Here is an 8,342-nt window from a genome sequence, read left to right as displayed (position 1 = left end):
GTGAGGCTTGTAAACTCTTTGTGATGCATGAGTAGGCTGCACTTTTTTTCTTTTCTTTTTTTCAAAATCCCTCTCAGTGGGAAATCTCCTCAAGGAAGAGTTGCAAAATGTTTTTAACAGCAAGCCAAATTAAAAATGTAGTCACTTCCTAGCACTCAGGTCATGAATACACATTAATATCATTGTTAAACAAAAGTCAAGGCTGGCCTCTGTTCCAGTTTGAGCCCCAAACATCATTCTAGGAATTCAGGCTTAAAAGCTGCAGTAATCATTTTTTAAAATTTAAAACTTATTGTTCAAACCACATGTGAAAAGGGGACAGACAAACATATGGTAGCATTTTGCAGCTAAAGAGACAGATAATTGCCTCAGAAGTTGGTGGAGACCAAAACAAAGCTCAAAGACATTAGACTTATATTTGTTTCAAATTGATGCTAATGTTGTTTCAGGTTGGCCAGATTTGTAAATAAAACTCTGGTTAACACATTAGCTGTATCAGTTTAAAATGCTGTAATATCTCAAAGTATCAACAAAGTAGCTTTTAGTACACACTATTCAAAATATTATTTTATGGTATCCTCCTATTTTTCATTTAAAGCATAAGGATGGCATTTTTTTTCTTACAACCAACAAATTCCAAAGTCAGCAATGAGTTGATTCTAACAAAAAGCCTAAATCTGATGTTACTCCCCTGTATTCAGTGTTTCTGCCCACACCCCAGTTGTTTGGAGGAAATGCTGGTAAAGTGCATTTCTGCAAAGCACTGATGCATAACATTTGTACATTTCATATCAACATATCAACATCAACTTTTCTAAAATGCCACAGGTATATAAACTGAATTCATCATCAGCAGGTGGAGGCGATGGTGGATGGCAGGACATCTAGACGAGATGCCTGCCAAGCTGCAGACAACAGAAAACAACTGTTCGAGACCAACAAACAGCAAAACCGGTTGTTTTTAAGCGAGCCAGCTCTGTGTTTCCAGGAGCTATTTAGCCATGAAAAGCGGTTGTTGTTTTACCACGACATTGATGTGTTTCCACCATGGATAGTATCATGAACCATTACTGAGACACTGTGGCGTTTCCTGCTGGGATACAACAACAAAAAGCTATTGACTTGACTGAGACATTGCTGTATTTCTAGTCGGGACTGTGCCACCAAACCTGGTATTTTAGGTGAAAATATGATTGCTACCTAACCACGACCAAATGTTGTTTTGTTTTTTGCCTAAAGCTGACCAAACATTAACGACAGCATTGATAAAACGTAAAGAAATATTGAATTTCAACATGTAAATCAAATAAAATAAAATAAAATAAAATTGAAATAAAACAAAATAAAATTAAATTGAATTAAATTGAAATAAAACAAAACAAAATTAAATTAAATTATACTGAAATAAAACAAAATAAAATAAATTATAAATTAAAACAAATGTAACATGTCTGGGGTATGCAGAAACATACAATGCTATTATTCAGTCTGATTGTTAGGGTGCTGGCCACAGTGGTTTATTTTGACCTTTATGAGTCCTATATACACAATCCTCGGGCTTACACACAAAAAAATGTATAAATCCCTCACTGAAAATAGTCCCCATCACTTCACTATTTCCTCCTGTTTGAGTGGTGCTTCCTGACAGAGACCAAAGAAAATTTAATTACGCATATTTGTGACGGCTGTTTAGAGGTTCAAGTCTTGGTGTCGTATTTATTTGACACAGAGAAAAATCCAAAATAATACCAGCCTTATCTGTTAAGATGTCAATGGAAACCAGGAGAACATTTAGTTATTGCCTGCTGGTCAATATTTAAAGCTGCCTATATATTAATACTGGCCCTCAAAAACCTGCAGTGATTGAACCTTTGAGTGCTACTCTTTACAGTGAATGAACCTTTCCGTAACTGACTGTCAGCCATTTTGCCGTTACCTGCAATGCAACAGTGCAGTCGCCATGGGAACTGGCTACATGAATACCATCTGTGTAATTAGCCCCCCTCATACTTTGGCTTTAAAGAAGGAAAGACAAAAAGAGATGAATGAGAGAGCAACAGGAAGGGGAAAGGGAGAGAAGGAGAGAGGGAGAGGATGGAGGAGAGAGAGAGAGAGAGAGAGAGAAAGATAGAGAGAGAGAGAGAGAGAGAGAGAGAGGGCCCTGGGGGTCCCTCTGCACCTCTCACTCATTATTTCACTGGAAAAAGAAAGAAGAAAAATAAAAAGAAAGCTGTAAGAGCAGAGAGAAAGTGAGTCAAGGACAACTGGAGAGAGGGATAGATCTGAGTAGGAAAGTGAAGAAATGAGAGGCAGTGGTAACAAACGAGAGAGAAGGGGTAAGAAAGGAGTGAAGGAGCAGACAGCATGGTGAGATCAGGAGAAATGTTTCAAGGAGTGACAGCGAGCATGCATGCCAATATGAATGAGTGTGTGAATGTGAGGGACAGGAGGATAGACAGAGTAAGAGAGTGAAAAAGTGCAAACACATCAGAGTTTGACGAATGACAGTTGGGATATGACAAAGAGGAGGAAGAAATGGAAAAGGATAAAGGAGGAAATCCCAGCCTCTGTTCATATATTTGGGTTGATGTCTGCAGGTTAAAAAGAGAGGAAGAGGCAGGAAAAAACACTAATCTATGACTGTTGAAAATTTCGGTTTTGAAACTGGGGCAATTTGGATTGATTTCGTTCAAAAACATGTGAGGAGGCAATGAACAACTTCAGAAGGAATTCCCTGAAAATTAGCAAGAAATTTGGAAAAAGAATATGAAAATTACCTGAAAATCCGTAAAAACAATAACAAAAAAAATCAAGAAACTGAAAAGTAAAACAATAATAATAATAATGAGAAGAAGAAGAAGAAGAAGAAGAAGAAGAAGAAGAATTCTGTAAAATAATGTTAAATATATAATTATACAAAGTTTGAATAATATAATGATATTGTTCTCTAGACCTTTTCCAATGCTTTTTAAAGTAATTTTCTAAATCTACTAAATTCTTGTAATCCAGGGGACATTTCTTGCCAAATCACTCATTGCCTTTTTCCCATGCTCTCAAAAGAGATCAAACCAATTTGTCAAGATTTCAAAGGTTTAAACACATGTGAGGGTGTCTGAACACAGCTCAAGAAAAGTGATGTAAGTCCCAGTTTCAAAGGGTTAATAATTGGCTGGACCGCAGCATGTAGTCACAGCGCTACACATGGGGTTTTCCGTGAGTGAGTGAGTGAGTGAGTGAGTGAGTGAGTTGGCATCATTGTTCAGTGTAACTGACATGTGACGCAGCTGTTTCCTTATTGGCCGTTGTTCTTTCAAATCAAATAGGCGCCGAAACGCTGGACACGCTGATGGAAGCCAACGGTGCTGTATTACTGTCATATTATTCCTCATTCTCTGTAAGCAGTGAAACAGTGGAAAAATAGCAAGATAGACAGCTAACGAAACGTCCGTGGTCAATCAGTTTTAGACAGAAAAGAGTGAGAGCATGGCCTCATCTGTTTGTTTGAACACACCAGCCTACATTTACGTGTCACAGTGTCTGACCGGGTGTGCTGCCGTTATGAAGAGAAGAAAATCAGACACTGATTGAAACCGAAGTGAATATTACGTGTTACAGTGTTGGACCAGGTGCTGCCTTAATGAGAGAATTCTTTAATCAGTGGTGAGAGGACGATTTACAAACTATCAGCCGAGCTCTACTTTAATAGCGGCCGCAGGAAGCACAGCCTTCGCCGGTCACACAGGGACGATCATGCCCGGGTCCGACCAGAGCTGCAGAGGGAGGATGTGTTAATGATCAGCGGGTAGCAGAGCGGGCGTGATTAAGTGTCTGCATGACGACCTGAGACTAAGAAAAGATTCACATAAATGTCTGTACTAAGTTTCATGGATATCCATTTGTAGTTTTACTGAGGATGATAAATAAAGAACTGCAGCAATCGTAAAGCAGAATGATGGAAGTGAAATTAAAAGGCAAACAAAAATAGTGTTTTCTCCAACAAAAAGAAGTATAGAAGAGAGACACGGGATGAGGTCATAAAATCTGAAACATGGGCAAAAAGGAGTCAGACTGACAGATAAGACATTGAAGAGAAGCGGAGAGAATGCTGGAAGGTTTTTCTTGTGTTTCTAGTAAAGGAAGCTCACCTAGCTTGTGACATTTCCACGTGGCCTGGGTGTGCAATTACTCTATTGCTGACATATCTGGCACAGAGCTTGAGGGAAGTGTCACACTGCAGCGTGTGCATACGCAGTGGTTCTGAGTAATATGAATCCAAAAACTGGGAAGCTCAGAGTAGACAATTATGCACGGAGGGTGGACAATAACCTGAAGAGTAAAATATTTCTGACAGAATGATATGATGGATTGGTATTCAAAACTGTTTGAGAGACCTTTTTGATAGTATAAGAGAACTATTTTCTATTGACAAAATTTAACTGCCTTGACAAACTAAATTTTGTATTAACCCTTTGAAACCTGGAGCAACATCACTTTTCTTTTTGTAAGAAGCATTTTACCTTTGAAACTTGAACAAATTGGTACGATTTATTTAAAAAACACCGGGGGGGATTAATAGATTTAGAAAATGCTTTTTTTTTTATATTTAAACATTTATAATTATCAAAATACATTATGTTACAACATGTTATTACTTTTACACACTTTTTTCAGGTCATTTGCTTTATTGTTAATTTATTTCTTTTATTTAATTTTTCTCTTTTTTTGTTTGTTTTCTTTTGTTTTATCACTAATTCCCAGGTGATTCTCTTCTAATTTTTACTTATTTCTTGCTAATGTTTGGGTTATTTCTTCTTTCATTGCTCATAGCTTTTTTGCATGCTTTTGGAAGAAATCAAGCAAATGTGCTCAGGTTTTAAAGGGTTAATGATGTGTTTAAAGTTTCTAAACATTTTTAAGAGGAAAACTTTCCTTTTTTTAATTTATTGCAAATACATGTTTCTGAGATTCCCATTTCATGATGCCAACACAAGTTAATTTACAGTTGCCCTGGGCTTGTTCCAGTCCCTGACATGCTGACAACAATTGCTGATTAATTTCTATAAGAATTTGTATTAGCTGTCACAAACTGTGAACCTCTCTCCTCTCCTTCCCTCCTCATTCCTTTCTCTCTCTGTGCCATGAGCTTGTTTCGTGCTGCAGGTGACTGCAGTCTCAGTCTGTCCTATCTGCACAAAGACACCCATCTCTGTCATCTGGCTCCTTCTCTGCTTCTCCTCTATTTTCACTTTTATCCTCCCTCACAGTTCCCCTCCATCAGGCAACTTTGGAAACAGTTCAAACTCTGTTCACTGTTTTAGACTGCTTCCTCCAGGCAGGTAAGAACAATGTCATTTGCATACTCTAGCTTGTCATTTTCCAGCGTAAAACTAAAGTAACTTTATTTATTTTTTAAAATTTTTTTTTGCTGAAGCAAAAATGAGGAAGGTTAGACGAGGACATAGCTAATATCATAAGCTCATTTTTTTCATGTCAGCAACGCAAACAGCATGAGTAATGTGTACACTAGAACTTAACTCTGGCCTCCAGCTCAATATCCCATGGCTGTTGATCTTGAAACTTGTTTCAGGACACAATGGCTGGCACTTCAAAAGCATATTTTATTCAATGAACCATTATTAAATACACTAATATTCAGTAACCGACTTGCATGGTCCTTTGTGAGAACCTCTTTCTTCACAAGCCACAGTACAAGCAGGTTATCACAATACATATTTACATTTGTTGTGAGGCAGTGAGTGATAGTGGCTTCAGAAATGATGATGGGAGCAAAAGGACTTAGTGAGGTGATGATTTATAAAGAACAACAAAGTCAGAGTGGATGTCAGGGTGGATGGATGGGTCAAAAAGGCCCTAGACGAGGCTGTTTGTGTATGCCAGGCTGTTTATATTCTGAAGTTTTCCAATAATGCTGCTCTGTCAGTGCATTCTGCATAAGATCCAGACGCCAAAAGCCACCTTTCGCATCAGTATGACTCGGACAGCATTAACTTAGAACGTGGCCAGACAGAACTGGTTGCGGTGTTATTATATGCCCCCAGACAACTGGCATCCCTTCTATGAAAAGTGCTCTATAATGAGAGTTTATTGTTATTATTATTATTATTATTATTATTATTATTATTGGCCAGTCTTTATTCCATTGGCAAGACTTAACTTAAGGGTCAATTGTTGAACTTTAAAGACAATCATTTTCAAATGTTGGTTTGATTTTGTTTTCATCAGAGATGTTAATTTTTTTAAGTTGTTGCTTGCTGCATTATTGGGCATTAAAACAACAGCAGTTCCGCCCCAGTTGGTCAACCAATTAGATCATTTCCGCATCCAGACAAGCTCTGCCTTCAAGAAATATTCGCTTTAGTAAACTCCAATCTGCGTCCTGCCGCATGTGTCCCTGTGTGTAAGATCTTTTCTGTGGCCCTCTCTCTCTCTCTCTCTCTCTCTCTCTCTGCACTTTCTTCTCTAAGCACTATACTCTCTGTGCACTTTGTATATTTAATACAGACGAATGGGCAGCTTGCTGGAGGAGACATATGGACATAGAGGTAGACATATCTCTCAACAGTGAGCAAAAGAGGAGGAACAGAACAGATGAAGGAAAGCAAGGAAGGAAGCAATGTCTAAGAAAGGGAGAAGAGGAATAACGGAGAGCGAGATGAAGAGTGGATGGAGGAGAAGAGGAGAAAGAGAGGGAGGGAGAGCCCCCAAAGTGGCTCTTAAACTGCTTCAAATTGGTCATTAGTGTAATCAGGGGGAAAAGCATTGCAGAAGCCTGCTCCATTAGGGAGAATGGTGACTTCATGTCTCTCTCTCCTTTTCTCCCTCTTCCTGTCACTTCCTCTCTCATCATTTCTTCTCTGCTCCCTCTCATGTGCGTCTTCTAAAACTTGTCCATCTATTTAGTGCCGCTCGTGAAGAAAAAAAAAAAGGACTTTTCTCTTCGTTGCAAACCTACCTACCACCTCACAGCTGTGGGTTTAACAGCTTTTCTAGCATAGGAATAGTTGTATTGACACAGATACCTTGCAAACATCTCGACATCGATATGACGGCTTAAGTTGTAAATATTTGTAGGAGGGAGAGCTGTAATTACTCTATTGAAAAATTAATTAGTCAAAATAAGTTCATGCATGCATGCTATGTTTACCCAGACTTTGCTGAAGCAGAGGAAATCACAAACAGTCCCTCTCAAAAATGATTAGAGGTTGATATTCGGCTTTGTAATTCCCTCGCTACACTAGCAAGTGACACAGTAGGTGGGTTTCAATTAACCCTCAAATTACGCAAATTGAAAAAGAGAATTCAAATACGGCCAATGGAAACACACCAACTTCGAAAAAACACCCGTTTGTCTCAAGAAAAGCCTTTACGCTCACATGAGGTGGTATTTCAGGTGATTTGAAAAAAAAATGCAAAACTGCAAAGGAAAGACTTTTTTCACTTTTATAGATCATCGCAACACTGCGTGGCAGTAATGCAACTTTATGGACGCCAACTGCCTTTAAACCCAAATAATAATAATAAGAAGAAGTATAACTAAGTAACATGGCATTCTACAAAACATGGCGCGGTATGTGTGAACAGAGGAAGAGACCAAGATGTTCCTAACTTTTATTAGATTGGCTTTATTGAGTGGCTGCAATAGAAATAAACCTGCTAATGTTTTGAACATCCATTGCTCTGTTTCATGGAATGCTGTCGCGAGAGGAAAACTGTGTAACATCACAACAGAAGTTGCATAACATCACTCAGTGGAAAAACAAACATCTCGCACTTGTGCTTTATCGAAGTTTTGAAAACACTGCTTAAGTTTTGTGCAAATCTGAAATGGAAACCTGACTAATGAAGCTGTGCAATCACAAAAGGTGGTGCCAGAAATTTGGTGATGTAGTTACTGCTTACACTTGTATGGCACTTTTGTAGTCTTTGGTCAACTCAAAGCGCTTTCACACTACATGTCACATTCACCCATTCACACACTGGTGGCCAAGGCTACCCTACATGATGCCACCTGCTATGCAGGTACCATTCACATGCACTCACACCCAGATGACACAGCACCAGGAGCAAATTGGGGTCAAGGATACTTCCTGGAGGAGCTGGGGATCAAACCATTGACCTTCTTATTAGAGGACAACCCGCTCTACCTCTGAGCCACCGCCACCCTTGCACTGTCAACACCATGGTCCTGCAAATGTGTCACAGTAAAATGCCTTGTGTCGACAACTGTAGGGATTCTTTCGACAGAAACACTGTCAGAGAGCTTTTATTTTGAAACAGGAGAGGTTCAGTAACACAGATACATATGTATTCCCTCATGTCTG

Source organism: Plectropomus leopardus, chromosome 8 (genome assembly GCF_026936395.1).
Source record: "Plectropomus leopardus strain MGB_pleo_1.0 chromosome 8, ASM2693639v1, whole genome shotgun sequence".
Lineage (NCBI taxonomy): Eukaryota > Metazoa > Chordata > Actinopteri > Perciformes > Serranidae > Plectropomus > Plectropomus leopardus.
This window is presented reverse-complemented; position numbering follows the sequence as displayed.